The sequence below is a fragment of the Spermophilus citellus genome, assembly GCF_964194105.1.
Source record: "Spermophilus citellus genome assembly, chromosome: 12".
Taxonomy (NCBI): Eukaryota; Metazoa; Chordata; class Mammalia; order Rodentia; family Sciuridae; genus Spermophilus; species Spermophilus citellus.
In genome coordinates this window covers 128471651-128492268 of record NC_138198.1, presented here as the reverse complement: position 1 = coordinate 128492268, position 20618 = coordinate 128471651, and the positions used below count along the sequence as shown (strand labels likewise).

General features: G+C 47.5%; 1 long non-coding RNA gene across 3 annotated transcripts in view; it reads left to right on the top strand.

The window, feature by feature from the left end:
- LOC308631691 overlaps positions 1 to 18511 on the top strand; it is a 38860-nt gene extending 20349 nt beyond the window's left edge. Inside the window, exons 2-4 of one of the 3 annotated variants that reach the window (XR_014018302.1) lie at positions 10924 to 14185; positions 17859 to 17976; positions 18388 to 18511. This is a non-coding gene — a long non-coding RNA (uncharacterized lncRNA). Of the gene's footprint in view, positions 1 to 10923; positions 14186 to 17858 lie in introns of all 3 variants that reach the window. The other 2 variants (XR_014018303.1, XR_014018304.1) reach the window with 2 other exon arrangements.
- The last annotated feature ends 2107 nt before the right edge of the window (positions 18512 to 20618 follow it).

The window sequence follows — 20618 nt, the reverse complement described above, 5'->3', positions numbered from 1 at the left end:
GGACGGTGGGCTGCGAGGGGCTTCCACAGCACAGCGTCTTCTGCTGGTGGTGATTCTCCCACAGTCCAGGCTGAGCACTGCGTCCTTGCTCGCAGGGCGCCGAGGGAAGCAGGCTGAGCAGGGTGGACAAGTGTCACTCGCAGCCAGAGTTAATTTAGACGAAGTCTCCCCCCGCAGCGGAGCTGGGGCCCATATACAAGTCAAATCTGCTATTTTTCTTTGGGCAATGATTTATTTCCCTCTTAAATTGGCTGGACCAGTTAGTTTTTTATTTTTATTAAGTCACACTATTCTTAAATGAAACTATTGATTTAAAGTCAGCTTAGTGAGGATTTAATTTGTTTTCCGGGGATTAGAGCAGGTAGCATGGGGTAACTTTACAATGAAGTGGAGCAGGAGAACTCCTTCGCGGGCCTCACCTTTTTTTCCTGCCAGGCTGCACAGACATTACGGATTTTCAAGCAAATGGTGAAAATACATTCATAAATCAGTCCTAATTCCTCTGCCCACTCACGGGGGAGTCGAAGCAGCACTTCCCCTGACCTTGTCCGCTTGTCCTTCGAACGAGCATTGCTGCGTCTGGTGGTGGATACACAGGTGTGTGAGCACACCAACCCCAGGGCTTTCCTCCCCAGGGTCGTGCACCACTCTGCACACTGGGCTCCTTGGAGTCACCGCGGTGCTTTTGTCCTTGTCACATTGCCCCCTTGCATGTAAGGCGGCAACGAGAGTGGCGGGAAGGCACTGATCTCGTGTCCAGGGTCCTCCTGGTTGGTCCGTCCTGATGCTTCTCTCCCTGCTGCTCACCCGCGGCCTCCGCCAGCTCGTCCTCGTCCCTGGGTCCTGCCTCCCACAGCAGCTCTGCAGCATGTCGGCTGCTCCCAAGGAGGGTGTGGGGGAGCGGGAGGGGACGGGTTCTCCTGACCGTCTTAAGGACCAGGCGCACCAGAGGGGGCTTCCCTGGCTGCGCTGAGGACTCCTCCTGTCAGAGCCAGTCTCTTATCTCTGAACTCTGCCGTCACTATCCATTTCCAAAGGAGTCTTTTCTTTCTACTGAAATCAAATAGACTTGGAGACATTTTCAGATTAATGGTCCTTGGTCTGGAGATTTCGAAACCGTTTTGGTCAATCATTCTGGACGTCTGCAGCGTCCTCATCGGCGCTCACTGGACAGCAGGGCTGCATCCTGGCAGCCGTCGGAGGGCGAATCCAGGGCTCTTCCTGCGTCCTGGACTCCTCTACCCAGAAGCAGTGCGGGCTGTGGCCCCGTCCTTCACAAGGAGTCCTGGTTCCCGGCCCCTGGCTTCAGCCTCTCCGTGGAACAGGATGTGGGGTGGGCTTTCTGAGTGGGGCTGTGGGCGTCGCCTGTGTCCTCTGCCAAGTGTGAGCTGGGTTCGGACTTCGTAGAGCACTGTGTCTGGGCAGATGGAGGGGAGGAACAGAGAGGGTGTCAGCCCCAGCAGCTGATGCGGGGCCATGCTGGCCTGCAGGCCGCAGGTGGCACAAACGCCCACACGGAGCTGGGAGGCAGAGAAGCCGTGCCGTGAGGTGTGTTGACAGTGTTCCGGGGAGGGCAGAGGGCCGGCACACGGAGCACCCTGCAGGAGCAGCGTGAGCTGGGCGAGGGCGTGTACACGGGCTGAATGTGGAGCAGCTGATGGTCTGCCCAGGGAGAGGGAAGAGCTCCTGCTTTCCGAGTGGTCAGAGGACAGCGTCTCCCCTGGGTGTCCTGAAGACTCGGGAGCTGGAAGGGAGGGCTACGGCACGGCCAGGTCGGAATGCAGCAGAGCAGAGCAGAAGCCTGCCTGCCGGAGGGCGGCCCAGGGACGAGCGCGCAGAGCAGGCCATGAGCCACAGGTGGACCAGGGGCCCACGAGAGGGTCTGATGTGAGACAGGATCTTCCCTTCCAGGTTCAAACAGCACTGCACGCTCCAAGGAGGGTCCTGTTCAAAAAAAAAATCAAAAAGAGAAGGAAAAGGAGCCCTTAGGCTGTAGGTCATGAGCTGCATAAGCTGACTTCTGTGGTCCTCGCTGGAGTTTGGGTCTGGACTGTCCCCAGGGCCAGGGTCGAAGTCTTGGTCCCCAGCCTGGGTTGTTCCTAGGAGGTGGTGGAGCCCTGGGGTGAGGGGGAGGAAGTCGTGTCACGGGTGCCCTTGGTGGGGTGTGGAGCCTGGCCCCTTCCTGCCTTTTGACTTCCTCGCTGCAGCGAGGTGAGCAGCCCCTCTGCCTGAGCTCCCGCCATGGTGTACTGGGCTGCCATAAGTCCAGGCAACAGTCAAGAACCTTGGACTTGAACCTCTGAAGCTGTGAGCCAAACCTTTCCCCTTAGTGTGCTGATCATCAGGCATTTTGTTACAGCAATGGAGAGTTGACTAACAGTCATTCATAGGGGTTTTAAAGATTCTTTATAATCAATTCATTTTTAAAAAAATATTGAAGGACCTCAGGAACTGAGAAAGCAGAAAATCTAGATGGTATTCAGTCCTTTTACTTATACTTGGCAAAATCTCAAACACTGGACATAATATATGGTGAGGATTAGCTACCTCACCTGATTCATCTTAGGTCCTAAGCCACTGTCCAACTGGAGTCCAAATGGGATCACCTCCCAGTGTGGCCAGCACCTGGGTTTCACACGTGCACTAGAAGAAAGGGAGGCTGTGTTAGGACTTCTTATTATTTTTTTTTTTTTTTTGGTTTAAGGAGGGTGTTGTAATTGGTAAATGATTCTAATTACCAATTAGCACTAAAAACTGTCCATAAGTTAACATGAAAATGGATAAAGTAGACTCCATAAAAATTAAACACTTCTTCCCTTAGGAAAATGAAAAGACAATCACACACTGGAAAGAAACGCCTTTGAAACACTTATCTGACGAAAGCCTGGTACTTAGACCTGAGAGAGAATCTCACAGCTCAATAAGGAGAGGCCCATTGTAATAAAACACAAAGGCAAAGGGTCCGTTAAGCTCCTTGGCCAAACAAGGTGTGGAGATGGCGAATTCACACGTGAAAGAATGTCAGCATCACCAGTCAGTAGGGAAGTGCAAATTAAAATCACAAGGAGACACTAGCACATCCCTTTAAAAATGGCCAAGGAAAGAACACTACCCAGTGTTGGTGAGGATGTGCAGAGAGGGCCCTCTCCCCTGTGGCTGGGACTACAAACGCACTGCCCCATGGGGAACATCGGAACAGTCCCTCCAACATGAAACACACTCTAGCCAACTAGCCCCCAGGCCAGCATCTAAGGGAAATGAACAGATGTGTCCACACACAAACACGCACAGGCGGAGTTTGAGGGGATGAAGGCTCCCCAGGAGCTGCCCTGTGAGCAACAAGCGTGAAGCAGGGCGTACGTGAACATGCAGGTCGCTTTATTCAGAATTGCTGAAACCCAGAACAACCCACTCACCCGTCACCTCCTGAGCTAACCGTGGCCTGCCCTCCCCGTGGACCACTGCTTGGAGCAACCAGAATGATCCATGCTGCGCAAGAACAGGCGCTGACGCTCAGCTGGGTCACTCTAAGTGACAAAGACAGACTCCAGAGCTGCCGTGCGACCCTACTGATGTGAAGCTGTGGGCCTAGAGCTCATCAGTGGTCACAGACAGGTGTGGATTCCGGCTGTAGTTCCATGTGTGAGCACTTGTCAAGCAGACAGTTGTGAATGAGACCGCCACTCATCTGACTTCAAACCCGGAGCTCAGGGGGGCAGCAGACCTCGTAATGTGCTTCGGGAGCTCTGTTAGGTGCACCGCTTCCATGTGGGCAAGAAGCAGGAGGGTTGTGTGCGATTTCCCAGTTTGGCCCCCACGCGTCTCTCGCGTCCGTGGTGCTTCCCGTCTCCATGAACAAGTCACCACGCTGAGTGGCTTCCATGAGATGGCTCTCCCTCCTGCAAACCTCCAGGGACCTTCTCATCAACTCTTTGCAAGTTAAAAGGGTGAAGTAGATGCTATGGCTAGACAGGGACTTTCACAGACCTCAAGCCAGAAGCATGATGGTTTGTAAGTTTATTGCCCTTTTCCTTCTCATCACCAAGTTTTTGAGCTTCAACACACCTTTATTCTGTTATGAGTTCTGGAATGTCCTTTTATCTACATAAACTACCTCTGAAACTCTAAGAGGAGAAATAAGCCAGTGTGTACCATTTGCAGTTTACGGAGTGTCCTATGTTCATTGTCATTCGATTGCCTCCAGCTCCCCTGGGACAGCCCTAGCACCTTCTGATTTTATGCACAGGAAGCAGAATCACACACAAGACCTTTCCCAGTCCTTTAATGGTGAACCCAGGAGCTTGTCCTCTGCTCCCTGTGTCCAGGTCTCCATTGAGACCACCCGCAGCCCGAGGGGGGCCGCCCCTCCCCACGTGCTTTGCGTGGTACTTGCGACTTGGAGTCATCTTTTGTGCAGGAACAGAAAATCTGTTCTACTTGAATTGGGAGGTTAACTGAGGGGTAAGTGGAGGTAGACGGAGAGGCTGGGGGCTACGGGAGAAAAGCCAAGCCAGGGCTGTGTATCTCTGGCCGTTGGGGTCAGAGAGCCTGGCAGTGGGCATCACTGCCAACATGGGTGTCCTCCAAACATACCGCCAGGGGAAGAGGCAGGGCACTTCCAGGCTCTTGACGACTGGAGCGGCCTCCGGCGTGGCTTCTGTGCACACAAATTACTCCCTGGCAGCGCATGCACAGGGTGCTGCGGAGCCTCGCGGGCCAGAGCCCTTCTGCCTGGGTGCTTCCAGTGCAGGCTTATCCTGACACATGACACCTGTGGGCCATGTCCCGAGGGCCCCGTGACTGCCTCCAGAGCACAAAGGATCCAGCCCAGAAAAGAAAGCGCTGGGCTTCTGACTTGATGGGTGATCAGGGATGATTCCCCCGCTCAGTCTGGGCCCCTGGATCCTGAACAGCGTCCAGTCTTGCTTTCTGGCCGGGCTGCACACCCCACCGCCCGTCTCTGTGACTTTCTCTTGTCTGTCTGTCTCTCTTCTCTGTCTCTGTACTGTTCTTTTCTGAAGATTAAGCAACTGGAGATGTTTTCTGTATACCAAAGCCTGAAGTTCCGTCGGCCTTCCCCTGCAGACGTATCATGTGTAACTGTAGGGTTTGATTTTGCTTTACATTAATCAAACAACAATAAAAGCCATAAAAACCCACTAAGAGGCGTTTTAACTTAAGACCCAGTGCTAAACACCCAGGGATTCTGCCTATTGTCTCCTCCAGTGCCCTGTAAAAGAAATTAGATAGCGAGAGAAAGAGAGAAAAATCGAGCCACCTTTTTTTGCATAGAAAGGGAGAAAGCGTATCATAAATTAAGGGTAGTGGGAGTGAAATAAAGGCCAGAGGTAAACGGCGTTTAATTGTGTGAGCGGCTCTTCCCCTTGCGGTCCTGCCAGCTGCTGCTGCTACTGCTCCCTTCCTGTTTCCAGATGAAAGCAATGATGGTCGACACGTGCAGACACACAAAAGAACCTATTTGGACTGGCGTGTCAGCTCATCTTTATCAAATGTTGCACAGGTATATTCTGTTGCCATGCTTCATTACCCCAGAATGGCATGCCTGAAATGTTTGTCTCCTCTACAAACCCCATAGCTTTCCCAGCCCGGCATTGTTTGACAGGGCAATAGACGGGTGTTTCTTTTGCAGGCATGGGTTTGTAAAGGCTTCGCAATTAAGGAGAGAGAGAACGCGGGAGTGAGAGAGGGAGGGAGGAAGGAAAGAGAGGGAGAGGAAGCAGGAAGGGGAGGGGAGGGAGAGCAAGTTACTCAAAAATGAAATGTGTTGTGTGCGCATTTCCAATGCCTTCAATAAATAAAGGAGACATAAAGGGCCGCATAGTGAATCTGGATTGGGTCGTACAAAACACCGTGGTCCCTTTGATTGGGAAGTCTTACCAGACATCTGGGGGTTGATTTAAAATGGTGAGCTTTACGGTGGCTTCTGTGACGCGGAAGGGGTGTCAGCCAGGGGCAGGAAAGTGCTGTGCTTGTGCGTGGGACAGCAGCTCCAGGAGTGACAGAGGTTCCTTTCACACAGACGACTAACACTAACACGTCAAAATCCGCCTCTCTCCTTCCAGTAGCCCACCGCAAAATCCATGTTTCACTACTGACAATGCAGATCCAGTTCTTGGGAATTAGACTAGGGTAAGGTACACACACACACACACACACACACACACACACACACACACATATATATATATATATATATATATGTTTTTTTGCTTAGGGCAACTGTGATAATGACTTTTGTAGACCGGAGGAGGAGGCTGAAGAGCTGGTGGGGCCAATACCTGTTCAATTCTTGCCCTTTCTCTGGACACTCCCCCTCCTGGGTCTCCCGGGCTCAGCCCTAGTCTCCCCAGTGACCTGTGGTGGCAGCCCCAGCAGGCAACCCGGTAGCAGAGGGAGCTTCCCCCCCCCCCCAGTCTGTGTGGACACAGTGCTCCTGGCAGAACGGGGCTAACCAAGACCTTCCTGTGCCATTTGGCAAAGAAGGGACAACAGTGATGGATGGACAGTCCACTGTGGGGTGAGCAGGTACAACTCATGGCTGTGATCCAGCAGGCCTTTTATGCCGATTTCCACGGGAATGACAGGTGACCTCCTGACGGCGGGTAGGAGCCCTCGGATCCGAGGTGGAGAAGACAGCTGGAACCAGGATGCCTGACCCAAGACCACGGAGGCCAGCGGGGTGTTGGCATCAGACACTTGGGGTGTAGAGCCGTGATAGGGTCACAGCTTCAGCAGAGCTTGGAGTGGAGTCTGGGCTGCCCTCCAGAGTCAGAGGTGAGTGCAGTTGACGTAAAAAGTCCTACGCAGAAAGTCTCCCATTGGTTAGGCTGAGGGTAGATTTTATCACAAAATGAGCTACACATAGACTTTCAGGTTCCGATCTTTTTGGGTTTTGTAATCATCTGTGAGGGATGACTTCTTAATAGAAAAAGGCGGTGTGCTGTCGTGTGGGCCGTGGCCTCTCACAGAACACTGCCCTCCCTGCGGGAGAAGATGCCATCCGGCCCCTCCACTCTCGGCAACGCCATCCTTGGTGACCCCGTGGCCCAGGCGCATGGGCAGCCCCGGTGGTCCCAGGGAGGATGAGCTGTGAGCGGGGTCTGCTCCGTGGCTTGCAGGAGGGACCCTGGTGGGATTTGTGCTGTGGATTCTGAGTGTGGAGATGGCGTCTCTGTGCTGCTGTGATTTGTTCTAAGCTTGTCTTCCCATGCACACTGGCCACGGACTTCTTAGGACCTCTGCAGTCCAAGATCTATTTCCCACACATGTGGCTGCAGTTCCTTTATGGCAGGCCTCTTGGGAGCTGTGCGTCTGCTGGAACCTCGCTCGAAGTTCCCTGGTCTGCACCCTCAGACCCGTCACCTCGCAGCTCTCGGCTGTTTTGTACTCAGCAAGGTCCCCTTGAGCTTCTGTGGACTTTGGTTACATTTACAACCTGAAAAAAGTCTCTTATTATTTTTCCTTTTCAAGAATTGGAAAGGGCTGGCAGTGTGTGTGTGTATGTGTGTGTATGTGTGTGTGTGTATTTAGTTCCCCTACAAGCAGGAGTAGCAACGCTTTGTAATTCATGATCCCTCCCGGATGGTAGCCCAGCGTTAAGCTCAGAACCTACCATTGACACTCTTGAAGGGACCTGTTCAAGCCCATCAGGAGATGAGCATGTCCCAGCTGCTGGGCTTGCCCAGGCTGTGAAGGTCACGTCACCAACACCTCCTGCCAGTGCCCCTCCAGGGAACAGGACCAAACGTGGCTTCATGTGAACAGCACAACCTTCTCCAGAGGAGCTCCCCTGTGGGCAGGGGCCCTGGGCCGGATGGACGAAAGTGGCAGCTCAAGGCAGTGGTTGTGAAAAAGAAGTGCTCTGGGTGTGCCAAGGGGAGCAGAGGTCATTTCCAAGGCTCATAAAACCACATTTTTGAGTTACTTTTTTTTCATGACCTGTTGATCTTAGAAGCCTCTCTCCAGGTGAAACCTCTGTGGGCTCCTGGGGAGGGCCTCGGGTCCCAGCGGGACGCCAGCCCACTGCCCGCACCCCTCCTGGCCGTGTGAGGGCCCAGCCCGGTGGGACTGGACAGGGAGGCGGTGTCTTCCTTATGCTTCACGCCACCTTCCTCCCGCCCCAACCCCCACCCACCTGCCCTTTCATCCCTCTGCAGGCGACTCAGCCATGTGAGCTCCGCCAGGGGAGGAGGAAATAGAGTGCCTGTTATTTCACGGAGCAGAAAAAAGCTCCACCTTGGAGGTGAATGATCGATATTATTATAAGCGAGGTGTAGCTCAGGGCAGGTGAGTGGTGTGCTAATGAGACGCCACCTCTGCTTCCTGACAGATGACTGTCATTGTTCAAATGCTGCCGTCAGTGTGATTGATGGCTGGGTCATCCTGCCCCGCAGTCGGAGCGCACTGTCTTCTCTCTTCTGCTGATGTCTCTAATCTGCTGACCTGAGGATGACCCAGCAAAGGTGGAGCTGAAATTAACATGTCATTTTCTCTAGTTAAATTAAAAGGGGGGGGTGGCAGAGAGAAGGAAGGAAAATTCGAGACAGAGAGAATGTACACAGTGCAGCAGTGGAGACAGGAACCCTGCAGGAAGTCCCCACGGTGTCTCAGGCTAATACATTTCTAATAAAGATTGAAAACACATGTTAATGCTCACTTATGTCATGTCGGCTTAGCCCATCTCTAAAGCACTCAGGATCTTTCCAAAGGAGGCCAATGTGGCAGTTCCTAGACAGAGGTGTGTGCTGGTCAGTTGGCCCATCTGGTGGGCACTAGCTGTCCACTCAGCAGATTCGTGGAGACAGAACATCTTCTGCCAGTCTGCCTTCACCAAAATATTTTTTACAAATGTTTTCAAATTGAGCATCAAATGCCAAATGCAGGACTCATGGGACACTGGAGCTAGAAGCTCTGGATAGTTCCATTTTGCTTCTGGGTTCCTGTCCTCCACCGTGGGACACTCTGGGTCCCAGGGGATTATCGCATGCAGGTAGTGAACGACAATTGGTGGAACCAAGTGCTTCTCAAGCCTTCCTCCTTCTTCTTTCCATTTTCTTTGGAAAATAAGGTTGGAGTGCTTGTCCCCTCCGCCCTGTCAGGCAAGCCCTCCCTAACTTCATGCAACAGCAACGGCTTCGACTTCATGCAATGCTCCTCCTGGGTGTGTGCTTCCTGGAGCATCAACTAGCTCATCTGCCTGCGTGGGGGAAAGAAGGGTGTTCTCAGTGCATTATCTTCGGATATCTTGGAACTTTTATATCATCTCCGAGTAGTCTTGTTGCAGGTCCAGCGTTGTGTGGCCACTGTGAAGTGAAGATGACCCTTGGTGTAGTAGGAAGGAGGAGGCAGAGATAGACATTCATCAGATGCTCCTCACGGTCCTCATGTAGTCAGACAAGATAAATACTAAATATGGGTCCAAAGACTAAGAAGCATTTAACAAGGAGAGACGGAGCCGTACTTCTGTATTATAAGTGGACCTTACTTCCCTCCTCGCAAGAGAGAGACGAAGTGAACAGCAAGGGCGGCAGCTTCCATAATGACATTATATTATGGAGTTCTCTCTTTAAACTGGTCTCTGCACAGAGAGGTATAATTGGAGGCTGTGCAATATCCAAGTCAACTCCCTTTGGAGATGGATATTACTCAAGATGAGCACCATAAAGTTCAAGTTGTGTAACTCTGATTTGTGATTGGCTCTTAGATCTTGCTTAGAGTTATTTTGGACCTTCTAAGACAGTTCTGACTTCAAGTAATTTAGAAATTTTCCAGTAAAGCAATTCACTAACAGTATAATGAAATGATGAATATTTATATAAATTAGTTCATAAATCAGTAAAAGTCCCCTGTTAGACTTGATATTCCAAAATTTGATCCAAAAATAGTGATAATTCTGTAACAAATTGACAAACTGTATCATCATCTTTAGCAAAATTGTCAAGGTTCCATTTACATCTGAGAATTAGTCTTGATGGGATTCCTAGTGAGGTCATCAGAGGGAGTCCTCATTTGCTTCAAATCCAGGAGGCGTTTAGCAAGTGTTTATTGAGCACTACAGACAGCATCCTAGGCCCAGCCTGCTCATGTCTGAGTTTAGGTACTTGCAAAGTCTCTGATGAAAGCAATCAAAGTCAGGTAGGAGCTGGCTAGAGAGAGGCTGGAACCTGCGTGTCACAGCGGAGGGCGGGGCCATGTGGCCACAGCTGCACAGCTGGGGAAAACCTGGCTGGGGGCCTCAGGGACAGATTTTCCTGATCTGCAGGCGGCCCATCCAGGACCAATGGAGCTGGCCTGACACTCTGTAGCTCCTTTGCCACATCCACGTTCTGTGGCTGTGCAGTGCATGTCATTCTGTCAAAACAACTACGAGAAAGGACTTGTAGCTCGTGAGCCGCGGTGGACATTTCCCCTTCTGCATTAGAAATACGATCAAAGGTACGAAACCTCACGCTCGCAGTGCATCCTTGGAATGGTAGGGATCCTCACCGAGTAGGCAATCCATTTGCGTTTGGGCTGGAAACTGACTTTTTTCATTTCTGGGACAAGCCACTTAATCACAGTTGAGTTCAAAGGCGGCTGGCAAGGAGCGCCCGTGTTCAGGAACAATGGGAGCGCGCGTCCTTCCTGAAGGTGTGGCCTTGCTTGTTCAGCCTGATCCTTGACGCACAGGCTCAGAGGAGCCTCAAGATACGAGAGAATGAGTCTGTCAGATCCATTTTTCTTCTTTTTCTTGAGGGTGAATTTATTTTTCACGTTTTGAAAGGAGCGTGGGACCACGTTGCGACAGAGTCCTTTTTCCCCTGGACTCATATTTCCATTCTCATTCCTAACAAAGCACACATTTGGGTCTCGCTATCTCATTGGTCCATCTCTCTCTGTCCTAACAATCCTTTTGCATTTCAGACTTTATGCCAAAGAAGGAGCTGCTGTGAATGCGGCTCATGATGATGATGGATTACCACGAGAGGCGGCCTGGCCGGCGAGGTGGCCAACCGCCCACCCTGCCACAGTGCTCGCCTTGGTCTGGATTGTGAGAACAGGAATGTTGGAATCTTTTCTGGGCTGGTGCGATGAGCTCTGTTAGAGGCTGGAAACCTTGTAGGAAACGGCGATCCGGTGGAATCAGGCAAGTAGCCAACGGGGCCAGCTGGGTTTGGCCGATACCCGGGGCCCCAGAAAGGCTTACAAACAGGAGGGGACCTGTGAGGCCCTGTGCCGTCTCCTGCACACTGCACCTCTGCTGCCTGGGCGTGGGACTGCCGAGTGGCACTGTTTCTCCTTTCAACCAAGGGACACAGGGCAGCTCTCCCCTCCCCTGCCCACCATAACCATGCCATTCACTACTCACCTTGCAACTTGAACTTTTTGCCAACCTACTAAAGGTTGCCACTGTTATGACTTGGACATGAGGTCCCTCAAAAGTCCCCATGTTAATGTAAGAGGTAAAATGGTTAGACCATGAGAGCTGGAGCCTTGTCAGTGGATTAATCCATTTGATGGCTCAATAAATTGGAAGGGCCTACTGGGTGGTAACTGTAAGTAGGTGGGCTGAGGCTGGAGGAGGCGAGTCACTGGGGGCGAGTCCTTGGGGACTGTGTCTTGTCCTGGCTCCTCCCCCACCCGCTCCCTGACTGCCCTGACTGAGCGGCTTTCCCCTGCCTGCCCTTTGGCCATGATGCTCTGCCTTAACTCTGCTGACCATGACTGACCTCTGAAACCATGAGCCAAAATCAACTTTTCCTGCTCTGAGTTGTTCTTGACAGGTATTTCGTCACAGTGATGAAGAGATGGCCACACAGCTGCCCTCTCTAGACCTGCGGACTACACGAGGAGGCCTTGACACCTGGCAGGTGGTGCTGCCCAGCTGCCTGCTGCACACCTCTGCTGCTCCAGTCCTGGTCCAGCCCCGCCTCTCACTCCCCTGTAAGGGACTCCCTCCCCCTAATTTGTGCTCACCGTGGTTTGCTCCCCAGGTCTTTGGGGTTTCCACTGGTGATAATCTCCCATTTAGTCTCCTTTGTCTTTGATTTCCTGCCTCCGTTGCTCCCTCCTGCCCTCATCCATCATGGCATTTCCTCGGTTCCGCTCACCCTGCCTAGCCCTTCCTGACTTAGGTCCTTGGCCCCATTTCTCTTCTTTCCTTACAGCTGGCTATTGGCTCCCAGGTGGCTGCTGGGTGCAGTGGAGACGCTGTGTCCACCAGCGTTTCCACTCTGGCTCCATGGAGCCGACCTTTTAGGACACAGAGCCCAGTTGGCAAGGTGCTGCCCTTTGATATCCGGAGGTGGGGGATCTGGCCTTGAGGGGACTCTCCAAGTTGCACAGCAGAGGAGCAGGTGCCTGGATTAACGTCACACCCCAGCTGCCCTCACTGCAGAGAGGAATCCCCAGAGGACCTTAGGTGCCGCGAGAAGGGAACTGGATTCAGGCTCCAGCACAAAAAATGGCTACAATAAGTGCTTTTCTTGTAGGCTCACCCAAGAGCTTTCACATTTTTTCCTAAGCCAAAGAGGGCAACAGAATCCAAGCCACACTTTGGAAAGACCTCTGTAGTGCCCACAGGTAGCGGGTTGGAGTGGGCTGACTGTGAGCCCTTTTCAGAAATCTGGGTGAGGGAAGGTGGTGTGGACTCAGGCAGGGGTGTGCCATCTACAGACGCGGATGACGGAGCAAGTGAAGCTGCTGTGAGTGACCCTGCAGAGGTTTCTGTGGGCGCCACCTTTTATCTTCCTCGGTAAATGCCAGCAGGCACAGTTGCTGGGCCATGCAGTGATTGTCCATTTAGTTTTATTGGAGATGGCCACACTGTTTCCAGAGCCACTCTGCAGCTACTCATCCCCACCAGCGTGTTCCCGTGATTCAGGTTCTGTGAGATTTGCACAGAAACTTGGGGCACTTGGGGCTTGGAGTCATTGGCTATTTGAGCCATTCTGATGAGGGGTCGCGTGAGCTCAGGGTGGTCTGAAGCTGACTCTCAGTGACTCAGGCTATGGGACCTCATCATGTCTAAGTGGCCACGGGCATTTCCTTCTGGGTGAAATGTCTGATTGCGACATGGTTCATTTTCTAGTGGGATTATGGGCTTCCTTACTATTGATGTTTGAGAACTCTTTATATACTCTACATGCTAGACACTTCACAGATGTGTGGTTTGTAAACATTTATTCTCATAGGTCGTCTTCTCATTCTCTTAAGAAGCTCTTTCACCAAGCAAAATCTAGAACATTTTCCTGAAGTTCATTTGTCTATTTTCCCTATAATGGATTATGCTTTTGGTGTTAAGTCTAAGAACCCTTTGCCTAGCCCTAAATCCCGAACATTTCCACCTCACTCTCTAAACTAGTTAGAGTTTCATGTTTTAAGTTTCATCTTGAGAGAGTGTAGTTTTTGCATAAGGTGTAGATTGAGGTTTAGTTATTTGCCTATGGAGAGCCAATTGTCTTAAAACAATTTGTTGACAATGCTATAAATACGATCCTTCTTTTGGTGAAATGCTTTGGCACCTCTGTTAAACCCCTGGGCCTATTTATGTGCATTTACTTGTGTGTTCTGTATTTGATTCCACCAATTTGTGTTTCTGTCCCTTATAAACACCACACTGCCTTGATTCTGTAGCTACAGAGTAACACTTAATATGGGCCAAGTAATTCCTCCCACCTTATTATTTTTTCAAGATTATTTCAGCTATTCTAGAGCTTGTACTTTTTCCATATAAATTTTAGAATGAACTTGTCTTTGTTTCTAGAAGGCCTGGCTGGGATCTTGATAGAAATTGCATGAAAATTATGGATCAGCTTGGGGAGAACTGACATCTTGCTGGACTGAATCTTATACTACATGTGCTTAGTTCTTTCATTTCTCCCATGTGTGTTTTAAACTTTCCAGCCTATGAATCCTATGCAAGTTTTGTTAAGTTTATACCTATAAAATAAGTTAAGTTTGCATCTTTCATTGTCCTTGGACTGAAAGATATTGCAAATGATAGTTTTAAATTTTTATTTCTATTTGTTCATTATTAATATTTCAAAATGTGGTTGACTTTTCTGTGTTGATACCATACCCTGCAAACTGACTAAACTGGCCTTTCATTCTAGGAGTTTTCTTGAAGATTCTTTGAGATTGTCTATGAAGAAAATCTTTTAATCTGCAAATAGGAGGAGCTTGGGTAATTAATTCTAACTCCTGTGATTTTTATTTACTTTGTTTTCTTGTCTTATTGCAGTTGCTAGGATTTCTAGCAGCATGCTGAGTATGAGTAGTGAGTGAGTGAACATCCTGGCCATGTTCTTAATCTCAGGAGTCCATCATTGAGTTTTTGCCATTAAGTAGGTGTTGAATGTAGATTTTGTGAAGATGTTATTTTTCAGGTTGAGTAATTTCCCTTGTATTCCTGGTTTTAAAGAGTTTTAAAAATTATGAATGGATTCCAAATATTCAGAGAATATATTATTTACTGTTTCAATTTGTTAAGGTTTGTTTTATGGCCACCACATTAGTGTATGCTATTTTCTCTTGATAACTATTCCATGAGTGCTTCAAAACAACACCACACAAAACAAAACAAAAGGTTTATTTTCGGTGTATTCTGCTGTTGGGTAGTGTTTGGTATGTGCTCCTCTGTTGAAGTCACTTAGACATATGTCCACACTGATTTTCATTATAATTTGCATGTAATGTGGTGTGGAAGTCCCAAGCTAAACTGAGACTTTGTCTGTTTCTCCTTTTAGCCCTACCAGGTTTTATTAAATGAATTTTGAGATTCTACTGCTTAGTATATACATATGTAGGATAATTATGTCTTCCTGGTGGATAGATAACTTTATCATTTTTGTATTGTCCCTTTTTTTAAAAAAAAATTATTTGTTTGAATTGGTTATACCTGACAGTAGAATGCATTTATGCACTTTGATATATCATACATAGATGGGATATAATTTCATTTTTCTGAGTGTGCATGTTGCAGAATCATATTGGTCATGCAGTCACATATATACATCTATAATAATGTCTATTTCATTCTACTATTTTCTTATCCCCGCATCCCTACCCCTACCCTCCCATCACTTCCTTCTACCTAATCTAAGGCAACACTATTCTTCCCTAGTGCCCTGCCTTATTGTGAATTAACATCCACATATTAGAGAAAACATGGATTGTCCCTCTTTATCTCTAGTAATTTCTTTGCTCTGAAGTTTATCTGATATTAATGTAGTTATTTTTACTCTTTGTGGATAAATGTCTGCACTTTATCTCTTTTTATATTCTGTTACTGTGAATTTATGTTTGAGTTTGAAATGGATTTCAAGTAGCATATGTTTGGGGCATGTTTTGTATCCACACAGTCAAGTGTCAATCTCTGCCTTTTGCTTAGTGTGTTTAGACTATTTATACTTAAAATAATTGTTAAGATGATAGGCCTTAGGTATGATTTTCTTTTTTTACTTATTTTATGTTTCCTCCCCACCCTCTTCCTATTTTCTTGCCTCCCAGTGGATCACTCCAACAGTTTCTGGGATCCCAGCTTGATTGATGTGTGGTGCTTTGAGTGTTTCTGTTTACATAGTTTTTTGATGGTTGCTTTGGATGTTGGAATGCACACACATGACTCCTCATAGTCTATGGTATTAACATGTTATCACTTTGACTGAGGGTAGACACCTTACTGTGACTTGGGTCACTTTTCCTTCATCACATTTTAGTATCATTTTCTTCTGTGTCAGATTGTATCACAGTTTTTCTTTTAACCATCACATATTACTTTAAAAACTTTGAGGGAAACTATAGTCTGCCATATGTTCTAATGCATCTGCTCTCCCCCTCCCTCCCTCCCTCCCTCCCTTCCTTCCTTCCTTCCTCCTCCAATTTCCTTCTTTTGTCCACTTTCTCTCTGACTGCAGGATTAAGTGTACCTGTGCTTTGAAGGTTGATCTACTAGTCAGACATCCTTTCTTCCCCTTTGTCTGTGAATATTTTTATTTCTTCTTCCTCCCTGAAGGGCAGTTTTATGGGCTATGATTCTGTCCTTGTGGTGCTTGAAGAATATCATGTCATCTCTCTGTTTTCCAGCGTTGCCCATTGTCCTTGGTTTTCAGCAACTTGGCCCTGCTGAGCCTTCTCGTGGGCTTCTCTGGGGTCCTCACACTTGGGTTTCACTTTGGTTTCTTGAAGATCTGTGTTTATGGGATGCATCAAATTTGGGGAGTTTTTCCCCTCATTTGCTTGAATATTCTTTCAGTCCACAATTCCCCCCTCACTTTCTAGGAAGGTGTGATACAAATGTTGAGTCCTTTATTGTGGGTGCAGCCTCTGGTTTCTGTTCATCTGTTTTGGAAGGGCTGCTCTGCTTCTCTTTGCAGGTCAGCAGGGGTGTTTGTAAATCTGTTATTCTTTTCCCTGATTCCATCCTTCTCTGCCCTACCTCTGACCACTCCACTAGTTTGGAAATTTCCATTATTGGATTTTCAGTCCTCTTTGTTTTTTTCCCTTGAAGGGTTCTATTTTTTTTTCCTGAGATGTTCCTCTTTTCATTTGTTTTAAGAGCTGTTATATTGTGGATTGAAGTTTTTCTTTCCCTTCTTCCTTTCCTGGGGTGTTGGGCATGTAACCCCAGGCCTCATGCATGCCAGGCAACTGCTCCACCACTGGACTCACCTCCACCCCGTTGAAGTTTTTGTGTGATGGTTGCTTTAAAATCCTTGATGGATGATTTGAGTACCTAATTTACCCAGGTGTTAGCATCAATCTATTTGACTTTTCTCAGTCAACTTGTGACTTTCTGTTTCTTAGTATGTTGGGTGTGTCATCTTTTCTTGTACTCTGGGCATTTTGACTATTATGTTCAGAGTCATTGAATCCTTTTAAACTATTTTACTTTTAAAGGTGGTCACCTGCATGCATTTCCTTATCTACTGTTATAGGCTGTGGTTCCCATGACAATTTGAATTTCAGATGGTTTGTGGTGTACTTCTGACCTGTGTGTTTGTCTTATGTTCCTGGGGTTGGTGCTTTCTGGGGTACAGAGGAAGAGTCCCCTGGCTGGGCCACTGGGCGCCTCAGTTAGGGAGCAGACTCCCTGGCCCTGAGAGGGAGTCAGAGTTTCCACACCTGGCCCTGTGCCTGTGAGAGCCCTTGCTCACGCTGGGTGGTAATGCTGGTGGGGAGGGGGTCTCAGACCTGGCACAAAACGGCAAGAAATAGGAACCAGTGGTTACAAACCAACTAGATATTTTAACAGCTCTAAATGCAGTTCTACACGTGTTTCCATCCACCTAGGAATTTAAATCAAGGTGCATTTAAACATGGGTCAGCCGCTGTCCATGCTGAATGTTCAGGAAATCGGTGTGTGCCAGGGCTAGTAAGTCACACACCCAAGGAAGCGTGCTGACTTTTATAATTTTGCCTGGGTTGGAACAGTCTCATTGCCTCACCAAGTGATCCTCTGTAAGACACAGTGGTGGTCCAGAAGCCTTCCAGGAGCACACTCAGAGCTTGACACTGGCACCAGCTGAAACAGGGAGCAGGGGTTGACCTGCTTCAGGTGGGTGGGAGGGTAATGATTTGGGCTACATCCAGAATTTGAAGGATCTCTCTCTCTCTCTCTCTCTCTCTCTCTCTCTCTCTCCTCTCTCATTTTTCCCTGAAAGCAGGCTTCAGAATTCTTTCAGTTGTGTCAAATTACTTTTTAAGTAAAAAGCATCCTGAATTCAACTCTGGGCGAAGGCAGGAAATCCTGCTTGAGCCTAGGCGCCTGGCCGAGTGCCAGGGAAACAGCAGGCCAGCCCAGGTAGCCAGAAAGCTTCTGGTCTCCGTGACCTTGGCTCTGATCTTGGTTGTTTTAGGAATTTCAAAGAATGAAGGTGGAAAGCAGTGCTGACGGTGCTGAAGGTGCAGGTGAACCTCCGCGGGCACCTCTAGAACCCCCATGGCTCCCTGTGTCTGTGCAGAAGCGATTCTGACGTCGGTCCTGGAGCTCAAGAACAGTGTGCTATCGCTGTGCAGAGAAGTTCTGGAGTTCAAGGACATTTCACTGTGTGGTTCCCCAGTCTGTCCTGAGGTTCCCGAAATGCTACCTGTTCCACAGTGCTTTCCTAAAGTGACACCATTATTTTTCCTAATGATAGCAGCAATAATAATATTGACACTGTAGAAACTTTGAAACCTACAGAAATAGATAGAGAAACAAAAGCAACCCATAATTCCAATGTGCAAAATGAAAAGTGATATTGCATTTTTTCTCTTCTGATCATTTAGTGAGGCTCAATTTTTCACGTTTACTATATGATTATTTGCATATATGTATGAGGATTTTCTATTAACATGCAGGGTTGTTTTGCATTTTATGATCATATTATTTTCTTTATTCTATAGTAACTCTTTCAATATTAAGAATATTCCCTGAGGGAAGCGACATCAGCAAGATAGAATAGGTGATACTCCACAGCAACCGTGATTTGGCAGTCATTCATGAAAAAACTGCGGGAGTTTTACTACTTTTTTTTTTTTTTTTTTTTTTTTTTGGGATATTTATACTTTTTTTTTTTTTTTTTTATTGGTTGTTCACAACATTACAAAGCTCTTGACATATTATATTTCATACATTAGATTGACATGGGTTATGAACTCCCAATTTTACCCCAAATGCAGATTGCAGAATCACGTCAGTTACACATCCACAATTTTACATAATGCCATATTAGTGACTGTTGTATTCTGCTACCTTTCCTATCCCCTACTATCCCCCCTCCCCTCCCCTCCCATCTTCTCTCTCTACCCCATCTACTGTAATTCATTTCTCTCTTTGTTTATTTTCCCATTCCCCTCACAACCTCTTATATGTAATTTTGTTTAGCAATGAGAGTCTCCCTTCATTTCCATGCAATTTCCCTTTTCTCTCCCTTTCCCTCCCATCTCAAGTCTCTGTTTAATGTTACTCTTTTCTTCCTACTCTTCCTCCCTGCTCTGTTCATACTTGCTCTCATTATATCAAAGAAGACATTTGGTATCTGTTTTTTAGGGTTTGGCTAGCTTCACTAAGCATAATCTGCTCTAATGCCATCCATTTCCCTGAAAATTCTATGATTTTGTCATTTTTTATTGCTGCATAGTACTCCATTGTGTATAGATGCCACATTTTTTTTATCCATTCGTCTATTGAAGGGCATCTGGGTTGGTTCCACAGTCTAGCTATTGTGAATTGTGCTGCTATGAACATCGATGTGGCAGTGTCCCTGTAGCATGCTCTTTTAAGGTCTTCAGGGAATAGTCCGAGAAGGGCAATGGCAGGGTCAAATGGTGGTTCCATTCCCAGCTTTCCCAGGAATCTCCAAACTGCTTTCCAAATTGGCCGCACCAATTTGCAGTCCCACCAGCAATGTACAAGTGTACCCTTTTCTCCACATCCTCGCCAGCACTTGTTGTTGTTTGAATTCATAGTGGCTGCCAATCTTACTGGAGTGAGATGGTATCTTAGGGTGGTTTTGATTTGCATTTCTCTGACTGCTAGAGATGGAGAGCATTTTTTCATGTACTTGTTGATTGATTGTATATCCTCCTCTGAGAAGTGTCTGTTCAGGTCCTTGGCCCATTTGTTGATTGGGTTATTTGTTATCTTATTGTCTAGTTTTTTGAGTTCTTTGTATACTCTGGATATTAGGGCTCTATCTGAAGTGTGAGGAGTAAAAATTCGTTCCCAGGATGTAGGCTCCCTATTTACCTCTCTTATTGTTTCTCTTGCTGAGAAAAAGACTTTTCAGTTTAAGGAAGTCCCATTTGTTGATTCTTATTATTAACTCTTGTGCTATGGGTGTCCTATTAAGGAATTTGGAGCCCGACCCCACAATCTGTAGATCTGAGCCAACTTTATCTTCTATCAGACGCAGAGTTTCTGATTTGATATGAAGCTCCTTGATCCATTTTGAGTTAACTTTTGTGCATGGCGAGAGAAAGGGATTCAGTTTCATTTTGTTGCATATGGATTTCCAGTTTTCCCAACACCATTTGTTGAAGATGCTATCCTTCCTCCATTGCATGCTTATAGCCCCTTTATCAAATATAAGATAGTTGTAACTTTGTGGGTTAGTCTCTGTGTCCTCTATTTTATACCATTGGTCCACCCGCCTGTTTTGGTACCAGTACCATGCTGTTTTTGTCACTATTGCTCTGTAATATAGTTTGAAATCTGGTATCGCTATACCGCCTGATTCACTCTTTCTGCTTAGAATTGCTTTTGCTATTCTGGGTCTTTTATTTTTCCATATGAATTTCATGATTGCTTTATCTATTTCTACAAGAAATGCCGTTGGGATTTTGATTGGCATTGCATTAAATCTATAAAGAACTTTTGGTAATATCGCCATTTTGATGATGTTTGTTCTGCCTATCCATGAACAGGGTATATTTTTCCATCTTCTAAGATCTTCTTCTACTTCTCTCTTTAGGGTTCTGTAGTTTTCATTGTATAAATCTTTCACCTCTTTTGTTAGGTTGATTCCCAAGTATCTTATTTTTTTTGAGGATATTGTGAATGGAGTGTTTTTCCTCATTTCCATTTCAGAAGTTTTGTTGCTGATATACAGAAATGCCTTTGATTTATGCGTGTT